The 20,227-nt window shown below is 34.5% G+C and overlaps 1 protein-coding gene across 1 annotated transcript in view; it reads right to left on the reverse strand.

The window, feature by feature from the left end:
* LOC145297800 (uncharacterized) overlaps positions 1–20,227 on the reverse strand; it is a 339,551-nt gene that overhangs the window by 268,443 nt on the left and 50,881 nt on the right. The window lies entirely within an intron of this gene.

Here is a 20,227-nt window from a genome sequence, read left to right on the forward strand (position 1 = left end):
GTAGGCAACCCGGGTGGAGAGAGGTGTTAAAAAAAAGCTGTAACATGAAGGAGGAAAAGAAGATGAAAAAAAAAAACGTAATGCCTTAGCTGATGCATCCATTGCGAAACCGGAAGCCCAAGTGTTGGAATTAAGGGTAAAAGGGTAATCAATCAAGAAGAAATGATGACTTGCAGAAATATTGATGACAAAAACGACCCCTCCTTGTAAAAACGGCTGAGTTGAGAGTGAAGGAATTAATGCTTTTGGCCAATTTTTCGATATTTGTCGTCCAAGACGTCGAACGAATGATACCAATTTTGTCACGTTCTGATGTGTCTGTCGAAATTTTTTGCGAAACATACAAACGCACACACACTTTGGCTTTTATATACTAAATTAATAAAAAAAATAAATATACTAAATCAATAAAAAAAAATAAATATACTAAATTAATAAAAAAAAAAAACAGAAAGAAACTGAGACGTGCATGCGAGTATTATGTTTTTCTAAAAAGTTCACTTCTGGTAAGGAAAAAAAAAATACTCGAGCTGAAATCGAAACCAAAACACAAAGACAATGAGTTAAGTACAATAACCATTAGGCCAGTTTGACACGAGTCCAAAAGGTGTTTGCTAACTTTATTCTTAACATAAGGAATCTGTCATGGGAACGATTCATGTACGTGCATCTGTGAAACAGTTAATAAACAGATAAAAATCCGATGACCCACACGTACCAATTTTTCAATTTTGAGCCTATAGCAGCCAGTTTTTCTGGATGAAAACTGATTAAAAAGTTCTCTACATGTCTGAATACCCTATATATCAAATTTCAAGTCTGTAGATCAAAAATTGGTTGAGAATTGCCCTCACACACGCACACATTCTCACTTTTATAGATATACTAGCATGCTGCCCAGCGTTGCCCAGTCATAAAATATGCATAAATATTATATTTTAATTCATACAGAAACTGAGACATGTGTATACAAGTATCATGTTTTCCCTAAACAGTTCACTTCTTGTAAATAAAAAAAAATACTGGAACTGAGATCAAAACCATAACCTAAAGACAGTGAAGCAAATATGATAACCATTATGTCAGCTTGACACTACCTTTACAAAATGTTTTCCAACCTTCTTATTGTTGGAGACACCCCCTCCATGGGCTTAATGGATTATCTCATGACATCACTTCTATTGGTGACGTCACTTCCGGTATCGAGTACCGGTGCCTGGCAGTCTGAGATTGGCATGCGACCAAGCTGGACGTGTGCAAATGTCCTACCGTTGAGGAATGAATATACTCAACTCGCTTTGCTTGTAATTTATGTGAATACATGTATCGTTCCTAAAAATCCCGTGTTCCTTTCATTTATTACCATTTAACTCCATAACACTTATTCTTAACATAAAGAAGCTATTATGTTTCACGGTAGCATTTGTGGATTCCTGAAACAGTTGACAAACAGATAAAAATCTCCGATCACCCCCCACATACCAATTTTTCAATTTTTACTTTTTAACTGCACTTTTTTCCAGATGAAAACCGATTAAAATGTTTTCCACATGTCTGAATGCCCTATATGGAAAATTTCAAGTAGATCATAAAATTTGTTGAGTATATAGGTTGAGAAGTGTCCTCACACACACACACTTTCATAGATAGATTTGATTTTGAAACTAAAAAGATTACTTGGAAAAATGAAAACAATAGAATTCTGCTACATTTAACAATGTTTTTTTTTGTTTAGATTTTCATTGTTTTGTTCAAGCTAGATGTGAGGAATCCTACCGCATGCCAGACATTCACCCGCTATATCATATATTCTAATCGAGAGCTATTTTAAAGATTCTAGCCATCCCTCGAAGTGCAATTGTTTAAATCTTTCTTGCACTTGGTTGACCGGGTATATTTGTCAGGTAGTTTTTGAAATTCTTCTTCATGTGTCCAGTTGCTCCTATAATTACTGTAATGATAGAAATCTTCCTAGGATTCCAATTTCTTTTCCTGTCATACATAAGACTTTGGTATTTCGTTGTATTTTCCCTCTCAGCTCTGTTTAACGCAGCATCATTGAGGACACTACCTTCTACTAAGGTTGCTTTTTTCTCCTTGTCTCATATCACTATGCCAGGTTTAATAGCCCCGTTTTCTAGGTATATAGCAGTAGGAATTTCGGTACTTGTACAGTTTAATCAAGACATTAAAAAATGAAAATATCGAAAAAAGGTTATATTGCACATATCCGTTATGGAACGAAGTTCTCCGAAAAAAAAAAATTCACTTAATTTCATCAAGTATTTTTTTTGTTTTTTTTACAGCGATAAAACAATTTGTCGATACCTAAACCTAAACGTAGATTCCATGAGCAAAGCTTCTTTCTTAGAACTGTATGCCTATGGAATTGTCTTCCGTTTTTCTGCTTTCCAGCTGACTACAATATGGTTGTCTTCCAGTCTAATGTAAACAAGTTCTTGATGAGCCGTTCCATATAAGTTAACTAATTTACCAAATCTCCATTACTAACGATTACTATATTGTCCAATTTCTACTGTACACACTTTAACCCTTATCCTCGAGTGGTCTCTTGGCCTTGATAAGTGGGGATGCCTATGTAAAAACAAAAACAAAAAAAAACACTATCAATAATTTCCCACACTCTTTATCTGTGCCTAAAACTAAAGGCAGATTACATGAACAAAGCTTCTTTCTTATAACTGCACGCCCGTGGAACTTTCTTCCGTTTTCCTGCTTTCCAGCTGACTACAATCTGATTGTCTTCAAGTCCAACAAAAATAAGTTCTTGAGGAACTGTCCCCCTAAGTATGTTTAATATGCTATAATCACATTGACTAATATATACACACACACGAACCCTTATCCTCGAGTGGCCTCTGGGCCTTGATAAGTGGTGATTCCTGCGTAAAAAAAAAAGTACAAATAATTGTAAAACAAAGATAGGTCAGTTAGGAATAATAGACAATGGATCGAGGAATTTTCTTTGTGTTGCAAAGGCGTGTGGAGACGTGTAATATGTAGAATTCACGTTAGGACTCTCACATGATTGAGCACATTCCTGACGTCACAAAGAAAGATAGATTCAATATATTCAGTTAAGAGGGTTCAAAATCAATCAGTTCAGTCAGACATTAGTGCAAGAGTTGAGTTCGGAACAATCAGAGGAGAAGAGTTAGCTAAACCCCTTTCGGAAGCGAGAAAAAGGGGAGACAAGACGTAATTCTGCAAAGCAATCAAATTCTTGATTATCATCTCATCCAATTGGAAGAATAAATATCATCATGTTATAAGTAAGCCTTTGTTGTCATCCACTGAAAGGTAACGTGATTTTGTTTATTGTCTTTGTAAAATGAACATTATATGAAACACCTTCTAAAAGTGTGACTGTCTATCCCCATCATCAATAATGTATCTCTCTGTGTTAAAAGAACTGTCCATTTCACATCTCTCTCACATGTATATCCCTTCTCCTATTATAAATATGAACTGTGTACATCTATTATAAATGTCTCATCATCTATGTACATCTATTATAATCTGTTATCTCATCATCTGTTATATGCCCCCGATATGTACACACCCACTATACAATATATGTCTTAATATCCAGAAAACTACTTGTCTACCCTAAATTTAAATGTGATATTCATTTTCAGCATACCAAAAAACTTCTAAAAGTCGTCATTTTAAAGGTAGGTATTGAGTTGCAGTTAAAGTAAAAAAAATACTGAAAAACCAATAACATCAGCGAATGAGTTTAACATTTCTATGATAATATTGTCCATTGTATTTTGAATATAGAACTGACCCAAATGAGCTAAATTAATAAGTACTAATAAATACTCAGAAAATAATATTGTGCTACATAGTTCAATATAAATAATAAAATCACATTGTAAGAGACAATCTTTAATTTACTACTTCAATCCAGCACCTCTAGGCAGACAATGGTCATCTTTTTTGCCCTGCTTCTTTTGAATGTTCCCGTTTTCACAGTGAAGAACTCCTGTGTCAAAATTATTATGAGTTTTTCTCACACCATGACAACAATAATCATACATTATTCTTATAATGATATTCGAAAATGACACTACTTCAAGGGGGGTCACTCATATTCTTTCTTTTTTTTTTATGAAAGTCACCACTTATCAAGGCCCGGAAGCCACTCAGGGATAAGGGTTATTGCGTGTACAGTAATCAATGGGATAGTATTGTAGTAATCGTTAGTATTGGAAATTTGATAAAGTGTCTTACTTAAGGGGGCGGTTCATCAGGAATTTTTTATGTTGGACTTGAAAACATCCAAGTTGTAGTCAGGTGGGAAACAGGCAGACGGAAGAGAGTTCCATTGGCGTGCACTTCTTAGAAAGAAGCTTTGTTCATAGAATCTACGTTTTGGTTTAGGTACAGATAAAGAGTGGGGAAAATTTTTGACAGTGATTTCAGCTAGACGGGTGTTTATTGTGAAAGATTGGCGATGGGGGACCAGGGGTTGGAGTTTAGACAAGCACTTGCCATGAAAGTAACGATAAAACAAAGACAGGCTCACAATGTGTAATATAGTGTATATGAGAGCATAGGAAAATATCAGCAGCAGCAAAGGATAGCTGACTGTGAAGAAATTAGAAACAGTAGTGGAAAAAAAAAGGCATATGCAAATTAGAAAGTGTGCACGAGAAGGAAAAGAAAAAAAGGAGAAAAATGCATAATGTGGTCAAAGAGAAGAGGTGCACATCGAAAAAAATGGACATTTAAAGTCGAGGATGAAAATGGGTTGGCTGTGGCCAGCATGCAGTTGGAAGAATAAACGTGAGCTAGATAAACATGTAGCATTGAAAAACTTTGTCGAAACAAAAAACTTTTCTCAAAAAAAAGAAAAAAATATATTTTTGTTTATTTCTTGCCTTTGTATGTAATGGCACCTGGATCTCAGCTCATTGAGGACATTCCCATTTTTTGACCTTGTGTTACATCATGCTGAGGTAGATCTCTGCTCATTAAGAGGAGTTCTATCAACAAGCTTTGAGGAGCATATCCATATCATTGCACTAGAATTGAATTAGTCTGGTAATGTCCTCAACTGTAACAGGCCAAGTCTTACTGGCATACAGGAGAATGCTTGTATTGATGAGGATAAAACTCCTTGCTGCTTCAGCTGTTTGGAAACTTGGGTAGAAAGTATGAGTCAAGAATCCGTTCTTCACAATCAGCCCTACGGGCGCAGGACAAAGAACTGGCCCAGTATCTGTTGGACCAAGGTATGCCGCCTGGATATTAGGAAGTCCACCCTTTCAGGCCTTGTCACTCAACTTACAGATGGGGCAAGTTTATTGCTTGTTACTTGAGGCACCCCTACCGGGGAATGCTGACAAAGATGTCCAGGCAATTTTTGTTAGGTTAGAGTGCCTCTCTTTTAGGGGCGCTGGCTGGACATTCCCACTTTCTGACCTTGTGTCACATCATGCTGAAGTGGATCTCCGCTCATTGAGAACAGTCCTATCAGCAAGCTTTGAGGAACATATCCATCATATCATTGCATGATCGCTGCGAGTTAATCTGGTAATGTCCCCAGACCAAGTCTCACTGACATACAGGAGAACGCTTCTAACACAGTTGTTGTAAGCATAAACTTTTATTGTGTAATGAGATGCCTCTACGAATGATGACTGGGAGGAGCTCTCTAAATTTCTAGATAGTCACCACCATTTCCAATGCTAGTGATGAACGACAGTTCCACATGAACACAGAGCTTTGTTATACAAGAATTATTCCAAAACTAAAGCTTCCTATTTTCTTTCATTCAAAAAGTTAAAGACCTTTGAAGATGGGAGTGGTGCCATTAAAACGAGTAACTTTTAGTGCCTCAGAATTTATTTTTCTACATAGCCAATACTATTCTTAAGAAATTCAATTCATTGCTAGGAATATAATGATGCATCTTTTCTTCTGATACACATCCATATCATATGGGTTGCTTTCTACCAGCAATGGAAGAAATCAAATAAAAAAAGACATGAATCATTTAGGCATCGGAAAATAGACACAAAGTTTTCCGTTTCTGATATCTCCAAATGTACTGATTCTTCCGATTCCTGATTCCGATTAATTATCCCAACACCAATTAAAAGCACACACACACAAAATGTCAGGGAAGGGTAAGCAACAGTAGCAACAGCAATAAAAAAAAAGGAGCGACAAAATAAAATTTTAAAAAATATCTGAAAAAAAAAAAAAAAAAAAAAAAAATCAAAATAAAATTAAAAAAAAAATATCTGAAACAAATCTCAAAATAAAATTTAAAAAAATATCTGAAACAAATCTCAAAATAAAATTTTTTAAAAATATCTGAAAAAAAAAAAAAAAAAAAAAAAAATCAAAATAAAATTAAAAAAAAAATATCTGAAACAAATCTCAAAATAAAATTTAAAAAAATATCTGAAACAAATCTCAAAATAAAATTTAAAAAAATATCTGAAACAAATCTCAATCAACATGTTTGAAAGATGTTTTATTTCACATTTATTCATTTGTATTTCTTTCTTCTCTTCAGACTAATGGGATTTCTAATGTAATTAATTATTCACTGTTGCTTGTGTCAAAACGCAAGTGAACATCCCTCATTAGAAATTGGAATGGTGACAAAACATAAGCGAACAGTTTGTGTACTAATTCATTAACTATTTAACGCAACTTTCATGAGAGCGTGCGGGGTCTCCCTCCACGAGTGAAAAACTTACTTTCACCATGACTAATGTTTTTGCAAAATTTAAAAAAAAAAAAAAAAAAAAATACTAAGGCATGGTTATTGAGAAAAGTGCGAACGAATGAACGATTTGAGGGCAATTTTATCCCTATAATGCCTCCTGGGAGTGGGCGGGGATGCAACCAGAATTATTCCAGAAAATCTGTTCTGGCAAAACTTTACTTTTATCATGACTAATGTTTGTGCAAAATTAAAAAAAAAAAATTCAACAAGTGTCTATTGAGAAAATTGCAAACAAATGAACGGACGAACATTTTTGAAATAATTTTACCCTATAATGGATCCTAAGGAGGCAACCAGAGTTATCCCAGAAAACCCATTCTAGCAAAAATTTACTTTCACCATGACTAATGTTTGTGCAAATTAAAAAACAATCCAAGCCGTATTGAGAAAAGTGCAAACAATTGAACAGACAAACGAGAGTAAATTACTAGGTCCAATCCCTCCTTTGGCAGGCGACCAAAAAACTTCTTTCCTAGAACTGCTCGGCTATGGAACTCTTCTGTGCACCTGCTTTTTAGTTAACTACAACATTGGTTATCTTCAAGTTCAATGTAAACAGGTTCTTGTTGAGTCGTCATTTTAAATAATCAAATTCTAACCAATTTCCACCCTTAACGATCACTTTGTTGTTGTGTCAGTGACCACTGTACTCTTATCCTTGAGTGACCTTCACGCTACATGAGGCTATAAACTAGTATAGACTGGCATAAAAAAGCAGATATTTATTGTTTAATTCCTGTGCCATAAAAAATAAGAAAATCAAAAGGGCTTAAAAAAGCAGATATTTATTGTTTAAAAAGAAGATTATAATGGCTGCTCAAAACGATGTGTAGACTGTTTCGATCATAATTGATCTCATCAGGCAAGAAGATTTAAAAATTCAAAAACTAAAAAGCGTGAAGCAAGGTTTATGTTCTTATATAAGAACATTAACCTTGCTTCACGCCAGTCAAAGTATATTTTCTCTCCTCTAAAAATTAAAAATAGTTTTGAACTTTTTGAATTTTTAAATCTTCTTGCCTGATGAGATCAATTATGATCGAAACAGTCTGCACATCGTAGCAAGATAAGACTGTATTTAAATAAAATATAATAAAAAAAAATATAATTAGCTCTCTTTGATTGAGCACTTCCAACGATCCTTGTTGAAATTCAATTATTCTTAATTTTTGGATATCTTTCTACCTGGTATTGCAATGTCTTGTCAGACGAGTGCCACTCCCTCAGACACTTAAAGTCCATGAGCCCAAAAATGACTTTTTTTTTTTTTTTTTTAAGTCCTACCAGTGAATTCACATGCTCAAGCAGGCATGACACTGAAGACGGTCATTGAGATCAATTATTACATGCTTCCAGCATTTCAAGCCTACACGCGTCACAACTTTTCCATCACCACAGGACCATTTTTATAGACAAATGTCTGAGGGAGTATTTATACACAGGTGATGTTACAAAGTCTTAGCTTTGTACGACAGCTAAGTCTCTCTCTCGGTTCAAAATGTTGAGATCCAGCAACAAGCAAGAGCAAGATAGCCAGCAACAAGTTAAACTGCAGACCAGTTTAATGCGGGTACTGGTCTCCCACTTTATGGTTTTTTAAATCAGAGATTTGCTTCTCCTAGAAAGGTTGCCTTCACCATGGCTTACGGGAACCCTCTCCACCCCAACACACACATAGACACACAAACATATATGGTGCTAGTTGGCCGTTGACCTAGAAAAAGGGTTAATTTGCCCTTTGGAAGGTCTTGTTTTTAATCTTCCAGGGAGACTAGCCACCCTCATCACCAAATAAGTCTGATGGGGGAACCAGTTTAGTCGCCAGTGACCTGACCATGACGCAGGTAGTACTGTGTTACATGGTACCAGTAGCATATGACATGACCTGACACATTATATATATATATATATATATATATATATATATATATATATATAGGACAACAAGAGTATGAAATGAAAACGCAAAACTATATATTGGTAGATATAGATATGTTGGGGGAAGCTTTATTGAATTCTAAATAAATAAGGAGAAGCTTGTTATATATAGTATGATATATAAGATTGTATATGGTCTTTAGCATAGTATTGAGATTAAGGGGTATATGTATTATGGTTAAATAGGTGGTGTGTTGTTGCTGCGTGGTAATTTATTTTAATGGTTTGTGGGGTGTCTATTTTCTATGGAGTGGGTAATTTTGATTGGTGCCACCTAAGCGGTAAATGGCGGCTATAAAATTGCTTATAATTTTTTTTAGGGGGGGGGGGGGGGTTATGCAAGGTTGTAAAACGGGAAGGTAATATGCGGCAATATATTTATAAGTTTCTTCTGTTATGATATAGGGAGTATGATTATAAGGGGGCGGTCGTGATTAGGGTTGCAATGACTATGAGTGCGTTTAACTTGATGCAAAAGGTTAAGTATACATATTGATGTCAAAGTGGAGGAGTAAGGAAACTATTACTACTTATGAGAGTGGTACAAATATACCAAATAATAGTAGGATAATTATAATAGTACGAAAGTATTCAATAAAACTTTCCCCAACATTCTATAATTTCTCTTAATCTTTTTCGTCCCTAATGAACCTTATGCTAGACGCTGCATCTTCCCCATGCTACCTAGCACCTTCTCTACTCTTCTGATGAGAAGCATTAGGCTTCGAAATGCCCTGGCATAAAGAGTCCCTTTTATCCCATTATTCAATAAATGATCCATTGTATATCTACCAATATATAGTTTTGTATCTTCATTTCATACTCTTGCTGTCCTATTGTATAAGCTTCAATAATATTATTGAGCTTGGCATTATTCGGATAAGTCTCCTTTTGGGGAATTGATCTTTCTCTTTTCCTTTTACATTAAGCTATATATATATATATATATATATATATATATATATATATATATATATATATATACACACACACACACCACCTTTTTTGGCAATTTTATAAGTTCCAAATCTCAGTGACTATTGATCAGAATTTAACAAATGAAGGCTTGTTGGAGAGGTAATGACCTGAATTGTGTAGTGAGCTATGTGAAATTTGCCCTTAAGGTCACACATTAAGGTGATTATCCATAATCCAGTCTATTTTTGGCACGTTTTACAGCCATAAAATATTTCAATCAGTCATTTGTTTTCCTAGTTTTGCATATGAATTACAAAATATCTGATATTTCCCCAAAACCTCTGGCCTTGATAGAGAGAAGACTAAAACTTGTTGCTATGGTTTCAAATAATCTGAAATAACAGCAAGGGGAGACTTGATTGCAAATATTTCTCATATGTTATATCTCCCCTCTTTGGTTTTCATACATAAAGTAAATTTTACAGTGTATAAAAATTATTTTTTTTTTTTTTTTTTTTTTTACAAAGGCATCACCACATTATCAAGGCCCAGAGGCCACTCAAGGATAAGGGTTAAAGAGTGTACAGTAGAAGTTGGTCAATATAGTAATCATTAGTAATGAAAATTTGGTAAATTTAATAACTTATATGGAACGGCTCATCAAGAACTTATTTACTTTAGACTTGAACAAAACCATATTGTAGTCAGCCGGAAAGCAGGAAAACGGAAGACAATTCCACAGGCGTGCAGTTCTAAGAAAGAAGCTTTGTTCATGGAATCTACGTTTAGGTTTAGGCACAGATAAAGAGTGGGGGAAATTATTGATAGTGTTTACAGCTAGACGAGTGTTTCTTGTGAAAGTTTGGCGAGGGGGGACCATAGATTGAAGCTCAGTTGAACACTTTCCATGAAAATAACGATACATCAGAGACAAACTCGCAACATCTCTTCTGTTTGATACTGGAGATATTCATAATCATACCCTATTTCCAAAAGAGGGGAGATATAACGTACGGGAAATATTTGGAATCAAGTCTCCCCTTTCTGTTATTTCAGATCATTTGAAACCATATTAAAAAAGTTTTAGTTTCTCCTCCATCAAGGCCAGAGGTTTTGGGGAATATATATAAGTACAAAAGGAGAAACAAATGAACACACAAACAAATCATCCAAAAGAAGAGATTTACCGGTTTTACTTTTGTTGAACTGAATGAAATTGGTAAATCTCTCGGTTTTGATGATTTCTTATGTTTAATTTGTTGTTTCCATTTGTTTTTTTATACATCTTGTCTCTACAACATTACATTTTATGATAGGTTATGTATTTCAAAACATATGAAAGCAGAGGAGGGTTTAGCACTATACTATAAGTTCTGATTATCTTGTTGCTCGTTTTCTCGTTGCATGTTTTAGGTAGTGGAAGAAACAGTGAACGAGACAAGAAGTGGCAGGAGAAAATAGAAGGAATAGTAAGATTAGCATAATAACGTAAGAGGATGCCGTTGATAAACAATGGACCTAAATAAAGAAAAGGAAAAGACTAAAGTACAGGGTGGAATGATAAAATTGTCGCCCTAGAAAAGACAACAGGATTCCATTTCCATTTCATGAAATCAGTTTTCTTTTCTTGTTGCAGACCATCTACTAGTTGGCCAGTTGTGTACAAATCCTAAGAGCAATAAGAGCCTCCTATCATGTCAGATGACACAATGTTCAACGAGTGAGATCGGAGAGGTGCCGCTGTACAGCTCATGCTCTCTACCAACCCAAGTTATGACAACAGGACCATTGCCAGCACCCTCAAAATACAAATCTGGATGGTTCAATGCTTGAGCGCACAGCCCAATAAAGTTTCTGGCCATGGTTATGGTCTTTGGTGTGGTTTCAAATGAGGGCCATATCATATCACCTCACATCTTCGAAGTCAGCTTGAAAGTCAACACCAAACGGTACCTGGATGTCCTGAAGAGTGTGGTGATCTTCTGGCAGACCCGGGGTGTAGCAGCAGGACTTGGTGCCAGCCCATAAGTCCAAAGAGACTCAGGCTTGGCTTCAAAAGGAGTGCTGCGACTTTGTACCCTTCTCTCACTGCCCCCCGACTCCGACCTGAACCTGCTGAACTACTCCATTTAGTCAAGAACATGATTAACATGATCTACTATAGCACAAAAGCCAGCTTGATCACCGCCGAGTATTCGCCAAGCTCTAGCCGGCACTTGTGGAAAAGGCATGCTTCCAGTTCATGACCCGTGAGGGTCATGAGTGATGACTGTTGATTACATCATTAGAAGGGAGATGTTTCTGTATACATAGGGTTTTAGAGTTAGTGGTTGGAGCTTGAAGGAGACAGACAAATAATTGAGACGACCAGTTGTAACAGCTTGAAACACTCGGGGGGAGTAAGGGGTCCAATGCCTATCAAATGTAAGTAACGTAGACCCAGCGTACAGCTTTCCAATGAGGAAACATCTGTAATAAAGCTGCTGAAAAGACAACCCGAAATTTGTCGATTCACTGCAATGAATCTTATTTGCAGGTTTCCGTTAAAGACCAAAAATGGAGCAAAGTATTTTTCTCCGATTAGTTCGATGTTAACATGTTAACTTCAGAGAACTGTTATCCATCCGTTTTTGTTGTAAATGTTATTCGTTTGTTGTCAAACTGTATCTGTGAATCTATCGAGGCTTACAAACATGAAACCATCAGAAAACACTCAAAAGTATATACATGTTACATACATTCAACAGACACGTAAACACATGAACGTTTATACATATACATATATATATATGTATACACACAAGTAAACTGTTATATACACTTGTTTATATATACAATCCCACCATACAATGTCAACAATACATGTCATGCTGCTCTCGTAAGAAATCAATTTTTTTTCCAATTCATTCAAAATTTTCAATTCTCTTATAACATTGTTCATCATCCAGATGACAATCTCATTAACCCTTAGCCACGAGTGGCTTTTGGACTTGACAAATAGTGAATTATTAGTATAGGAACAAACAAGAACACAAGTCAGACGTAAGACTACATATCTCCGTCTAACAATATAAGAACAAACCAAAGTGGGCGAGGACATTTTCATCTCCCTATTTTCTCTTTCTCACAGAAGAGATTTGCGAGTCTCATGGTGGCTTCCTTCACTCTTGACAAACTATAGATACCCACTATAAGGGTACCTGCACATTAAATTTTTGTGGGAAGAGTTGCGGAATCTCCAACCACACCTCTCCTGAGTCAACATTGTTAAATACCAGTGGTAAGTGAAGTGTATGTACAGGACGACTGGAAACAAATGCCGGGATAAGCGGAGAGCACATACAGCACCAAGAATTCCCAAATAGTCACCCATCTGGTACTAGCCAGGCTCAACGTTGCTTAACTTGCTGACAAGAACTGGTGTGTCAATGTCATTATGCCATACATTGCGAGTCTATCTCTGTTTTACCATTACCTTCATGGTAGGTTCTCGACTGAGCTCCAATCCATGGCTCCCCTTCCTGTAAATCCTTCATAACAAATACTCGTTTAGATAAACAGCCGTCAACAATTTCCCTTATTCTCTATCCGTGCCTAAAACTAAACGCATATTCTACCAGCAGTGTTTATTTCCTAGAACAAGAGTTTATTTCCTGCGGAAAAAATTACCATGTACCTTCTTCCCGGCTGACTCTAACTTGGTTGTTTTCAAGTCCAATGTAAATAAATTTTTGTTGACCCATTTTTTTAAACAGCTAAGCCCTACCCAAGTTCCACAATTACTGATCATCATTGAGTTGTCTCATCAACTACCTAACACTTATTGCTCCTCATCCTTGAGTGACCTTCTGACCTTGATAAGTGGTGACTTTCAAATTAAAAAAAAAAAAGGGGAGAAAAACGTTATGTCTGGCCCTTACTTATGAATTATTCCCAAAGTTATGAACTGGGAACATTGATACCTAAAAACCTACCTCATCAAGTTGAATGTTGCATGGTGTTTGTTATTAAAGGACATCAGATCCAATGCATCAAATTTGTCAAAAGCAGGAGTTGAAATTCTGTCAATATTTCAAGTGTCACCAAATTTTCAAGGTCAAAGTCTAACAGAGTCAATGTCAAGGTAATATGAGACGTGGGACTTCATTCCGTACAATATGGGCCAAGTACAAGCTTTTACAACGAACAGGATCAAAGTTCCTATTTACAATGCCTCCCCACGGGACAGAGTTAGACATCAGGGTCGTTTTTAACGTGGAGAAAAGGAACAAACATAAAAATTGTCTCAGTCGTGAAGGATTTCTTCTCCACTGAGAGAGAACAAGAAATTGAAGTGCAGCATCTGAAGAACATATACTACACTTTGATCTTGGCCAAAGTTATCGCAAAAGTTTGACTTTAACCATGACCACGACCTTTATCATTGACCTAGATATTCCCAAATGAAATTAATTCTAAGTTAGACTATGGCCAATATTTGGACCAAGTTTGGTGACAATTGGTCAAATGATGTGAATGCTAGGCTGTACACGAAAAGATTAACTGTGAAACAAACATTATTAAATGAAAACATAACCTCCTTGACGGAGGTAAAATAAAATGTCTTAGAAACAATATTACCACTAGTATGAATTAGGTCTTAACTTATCTTAAAAAAAAACTGAAGGTCATTTGGCTGTAAGTGAAGAGGTGAACATGGAAGTATTCTAGCAACTTCAAATGGCCATAAATTATTTAAAAAAAAGAAAAAAAAAAAAAAGAAATAGAAACAAAGAAAGAAAAATGTATCAGTTTGACTTTCACTCAGACAATGAAGAAAACAAATTCAGCAATAAAACAAATTTAAACAAGACATAAATTACAAACATTCCTAAGATTTTGAATACTAGAATACAATAACATTATATTGCTTTGAGGCCACTGTTCAATTTCAAGAGAAAATAAACAAGGCGGTCTGTTGTGAAGCAAGGGTAGAACAACCACTAACCACATCTCTCCGGAACCAGCATTGTTTGAGTTCAGGATAATTGGAAACAATGCCGAAATAAAGCCTTTCTACATTGAGCAAGTGCTATTCTGAAATGGTCAACCATTTAGCATTGACCAGGCTTAATGTTGCTTAACTTTGGTAATATGACAGGCTCTAATGTGACAACATGATTATGCCAGATGAGTAAACCAATAATGGTTTACCTGGAGAATGAAAACATTCATGAGATTATATATATATCGTGAATGTTTTCATTCTCCAGTTATACATACATACATATATATATATATATATATATATATATATAAAGCTGAATGTCTCTGTGTGTGTGTGTGTGTGTGTGTGTGTGTCTGGTCACGAATAGGCTCCTATATGGTTGACTATTTTAAAAAAACTGATTACATATAATGATAGAAGATGTATCGAGACACAGGAATGGGTATGTTTGATCTGGAAGAACGGCTGTTCATTAAAATTGTGGGGTCTGCGTTTGCACCTGGTCCACAAAGTATGGAAATAAAAAATTTAAAAATTAAAAAAAAAAAACGTTTACAAGTGTTTTTGATATAGATGTACATAAGAATAATTTGATAAGTATGTTTTAACTTAAATAGGGATGGTATAATAAAATTGTGGGGTGTTCGTTCGACTTTTCATATCTATCTGCGTAAGTATACTTTGATAATTATGTTTCAGTTTGAAGAAATATGGTATAATAACATTATGGTGTGTTCGTTCGCACCTGACCTCCATAGAATGGAAATATGTCACAAAGTTTCACAAGGTTTTTTAATATAGATCCACAGAATATTATGATAAGTGTTTCAGTGTGAACAGGTATGGTATAATAAATTATGGGGTTTATCTATTTTATTTTTACTTTCATCATATTTTGCTTTGGTTTTGATACTCCCAAATTCGAAGTTATCTCTTTACAACCCTTCCTTTTCATAACCTATCATACTTTTATAAATCAGAGTCCATTTTCTGTATGCTGCTGTTGAACACAGTCAACGACGGGTACTTTTGCTAGTATATATATATATATATATATATATATATATATTATAGAAAGTAACAGACCAGAGTCTAAAAGAGCAAAGCCTCAGTTAAATATATTTAAAGGTGTTGTGATCAGAGTATTGCAGATATAAAATAAACTCAACAGGTGTAATTACCTAGAGCTATGTTAACAGAAAGGGGGAAAGATTAATAATTTTGAAATTATCAATCCAATTTCCATAAGGGGAACATAACAAAATCAAATTAATACGTACAATCGTTTTGGAAACGATATCCATTTATTCATTCAATATTTACAAATAAAACCATCGAGAAATAAAGTAAAATATTTCTGGATATTGTTTCCTCGTCAGCACAAATGGGGGGGGGGCACCAAATTCTATTTGTTGCGTCTATCTTTTATTTCAACGACTTTTAAACGCTATTTTCACGATTTTTCGTGGTCTACGCATGTTTCTCTGACTTTTCAGTATAAAAAAAGCGCATAAACAAACTCCCTGGCACTCGTGCTAGGGACGTCCACAAAAGCAATAAGGTTTGATCAATGTGGGAACAACCCCTTAAACCAGACAATTGCTACTCCTCTTTTTATGGGGAGCTGATCCCCTCTCCCCCAAAATCTTGGGAAACCGTGCTGCTAAAGTTGTGGAAACAAAAATAAAAAAACTGCCTCGCAGCAAATGCTAAGAGCGAGATTTCATTCCTTCTATGGCTTGATGTTGGACCTCATTAAATTCACGCACCTGTTCCATTAAGCTTTTAAACATTAAATTAAAATGGTTTTCATTCTTCGCCCTTCGTGGCTGAGCAGGTAAGATACCTTTTTTTTTTCCTTTTCTTTTCCACCTTCGCATCAAGGCTTCGGGTTCGAGCCTACGTTCCTACCAAAACTTTTTTTTTCTTTTACACCTCCAAAACACCTGGACAATGCTGAACACCCCCACTAGTTAAAAATAAAACTGAAATTTTCTTTTCAAATTTTTGAATAATAAAATATTCATCTTCAGGAAATTGGACAGTTTTTTTTTTTATATGCCATGGTGGTGGTAATCCCTGGCATTACTTGAGATGTTCAGAGTCAAAACGATGTTTATATGTCAGATTACAATTTTTGAAGTCTGTCAAATGCGTGCGTAATAAAAAAGAATTCACTGTTTGAAACATTTGATAATAATTTAAGATTTAACGATAATAAAAAAATTTGAAAAAGAAACATTCAGTTTTATTTTTAACAAGCGGGGAGTACCCAGTGTTGTCCAGCATTGCCCTGGTTTTTAGAGGCGTGTGTGGTTTTGGGTAAATGAAAACAAAGTGAAGTCATAACCCTGTGTAAATATGCTAAAAATAATGTTAAAACTATAAAAAAAGATCCTGTAAAAAAAACAAAATACAAAAAAAAACAATTAAAAAATGAATGTGATGCAATAGTAACAGTCCGGCGGTGCCCGTGTGTTTGAAAAATCCCAAAAAAGTTTGAACATCGAACTTGAATCATTGAGGCGAAAGCGCCCCAAATAAACAACAACAACAAAAAAAAACCGTGATGAATTAACTAAAAAGTGAATTAGGTCAAATATCAATTCCGCAGTGAAGTTTGTTTTGGCTTAGTTTCAGTAGTCACATCACACTCGAATTCTAAATGAATTTCTTTGTTTAATTTTTATTTAAGTGTAATGCAAGTGAAACCATGATATCGTTGCGTTGTAATCTTTGTGTAAAAATAAATGTTGAGTTGAAAGTATCAATAAATAAAGGTCACAGTTAGATTACACGGTTAGAGTCGTTAAAACCAGAAGTAAAATCCGGTTAGTCTTGCAGATTGCGTCTTACACTAACGAAAAAAAAAGCAAAAAGAAAACAATAGTAATCGTGTTTTCGCGTTTTAAAAAAAAATTTTTTAATTTCAATTTTATTATGAAAAAAAAAAAACAGAAAGCATAAATCAGGGAAAAAGATTTTTAAAAAAACACGGCATAAGTAACCTTGCACGATTCCAAACCGGTGTGTTTCCTCGTAGTGTTCCTTGTAAACCCATCCGCTGCGATGTAAATGGGGAGAGGGGAAAGGAGGAATCTAATAGAGAGAAAAGATGTTGCAACTTCCATTGAATCTAAGCAATTTTGGCAGTGGACTCTCACCGGAAAAAATATAGGAATGTACTATTGTCAAGGAACCGTAGAGGTAATAGGCCTATAGCACACCTCAGATAATGTGCTACAGTCTGTATGCATTACATTTGCATGTAATGTCATGATTTTTAATCCTATCAAAGTTGGAGGGGAGCAGAAATTCAAGTGCAACATGAACTGATATCTTACTACCCAACTTCCTACACAGTACCCCTGATGCTTATGTCCCTGATAATAGCCCCCTACAACAAAGTGACAATGTGCCTTGTTTAGGGTGAAAATGTAATAAAAAAAAAAAAAATAGAGAAGATAAATAGCAATGTTTATTGAAAATAATGTCACACTTGTCTAGTCTTTTTAACTGTTAAATCTTAAAATGTTATTGAGTGTTTCATATTTCTTTTTAATACACACGTGTTTGACAGACACCAAAATACTGTAATCAGACATATAAGCATCATTTTGACTTCACTCCAAAATCTCACATCATGTTAAGGATTACCACCACCATGGCACATAAGAAAAAACTGTCCAATTTCCTGAAGATGAATATTTTATTATTCAAAAATTCGAAAAAATAAATTCAATTTTATCTATTATATACATCTCACCTGTTTGTTTAAATGTATGTATGTATGTATGTATGTATGCCTAAACATTTCGACAGAGGCGACGGATTTTCACGAGATTGATATTGTTTTGAAGCTCGACCCTTCAGACGACAAATATCGAAAAAATATCCAAACATTAATTCCTTCGCCCTCAACTGCGCACATTTCTACAAGGAGGGGGTCGCCTTTTTTTGCCAATTTCAAAAGTCATCCCCTCTTTACAATTGACTAGCCTTAATTTAAACCTTCACCACTTCTGGTTTGGCGATGGATACAATGGCAAAGACATCACTTTTTCTTTTCACATTCTTTTCCTCCTTTGCAGTATGGGTTCGAGCCTGGTTGCCTACCACCACTTTTTAAAAAATTTTTTTTTTTGCTCAACAGACCTCCAACAATCCGGGTAACGCTGGGCACCCAGGCTAGTTTTTAATAAATAGCAATATTTATTAAAAATAATTTCACAATTATCTGGTTTTCTAACTGTTAAATTTAAAATTATTATTGACTGCATCAAACAGTGAATTCCTTATACATATATATATATATATATATATATATATATATAGAGAGAGAGAGAGAGAGAGAGAGAGAGAGAGAGAGAAATAAAAAGGAACAAACCGTATTATGTGTTCATCAACGTTTCGTCTTTATTTCGAAATGAAATGAGTGTTTCTGTTACAAACCTATATTTGAATTTCAACAGATATATTTCTCTCCAGTAACAATATTAACTGCGTTCATATCTGTTAAAATTACATTAACAACTATATGATGTCACTAAAATTTCCCTCTCTTTAACAGCGCAAGCCCCCCTCCTTTTTGAATTTCCAACGTCTTTTTCCGTTTTTCTGAAATAGAACAGCGTCACACTTTGCACGTGAAACATTTTCAAATATTTTGTACTGGTGTTTTTTGTTTCTTAATCTCATTCATCTAGAGGAAGTCTTGGAATAAAGACGAAACGTTGATGAACACATAATACGGTTTGTTCCTTTTATTTCTCTATTTTGTCGGAATACTATTTCCATATTTCTTATCATATATATATATATATATATATATATATATGATGAGAATAATAATAATGAATGAATCTCAATCTCTTTAGCAAGTTCTCAGTCTATCTATCTATCTATCTATCTATATATATATATATATATATATATATATATATATATATATATATATAATGAGAATAACGGAAATAGTATTCCGATGAGATAGAGAGATAAAAAGAACAAACCAAGTTATGTTTTCATCAACGTTTCTTCTTTATTATAAGACTTCTTCTGGATGAATGAAATGAAGAAATAAAACATAAGTACGATATTAAAAAATATATTTAATTTAATGAAAAGTATGATTTTATTCTATTTCATAACGAAAAAAGCCAGAAATTCAAAAGAAGTTATAGTCTTGTTAAAGAAAGTAAGATCTTATTTTATATTTTTAACATCATATAGCCGTTGATATATTTAAAAAGATATGATGTAATTTATATTCTTTGTGGAATGAATATGGCCGTTATAATTCAAATGTGGATGTGTAACTGAAATGAAATGAGTGTATTTTTGTTATGTAATTTATTGACTGATTATGTGTATTAATTATTATAAATGGTGATTTCTATGGTGTGAGAGCGTTATCTTGTATCTAAAATTAAATTATGTTCTTTAAAAAAAAAACAATACAAAAGAAAACACTATAATTTCTTTTAAATTTCGAACGACTTTTTTTCCTTCTGAAATAGAAGAAAACTATACTTTTAATCAGAACAAATATTTTTTCAAATATTGTACTCATATTTTATTTTATTCAATTAATTCATCCAGAAGAAGTCTTACAA

Source organism: Euprymna scolopes, chromosome 18, assembly GCF_053919585.1.
Source record: "Euprymna scolopes isolate OS-2025 chromosome 18, ASM5391958v1, whole genome shotgun sequence".
Classification (NCBI taxonomy): domain Eukaryota; kingdom Metazoa; phylum Mollusca; class Cephalopoda; order Sepiida; family Sepiolidae; genus Euprymna; species Euprymna scolopes.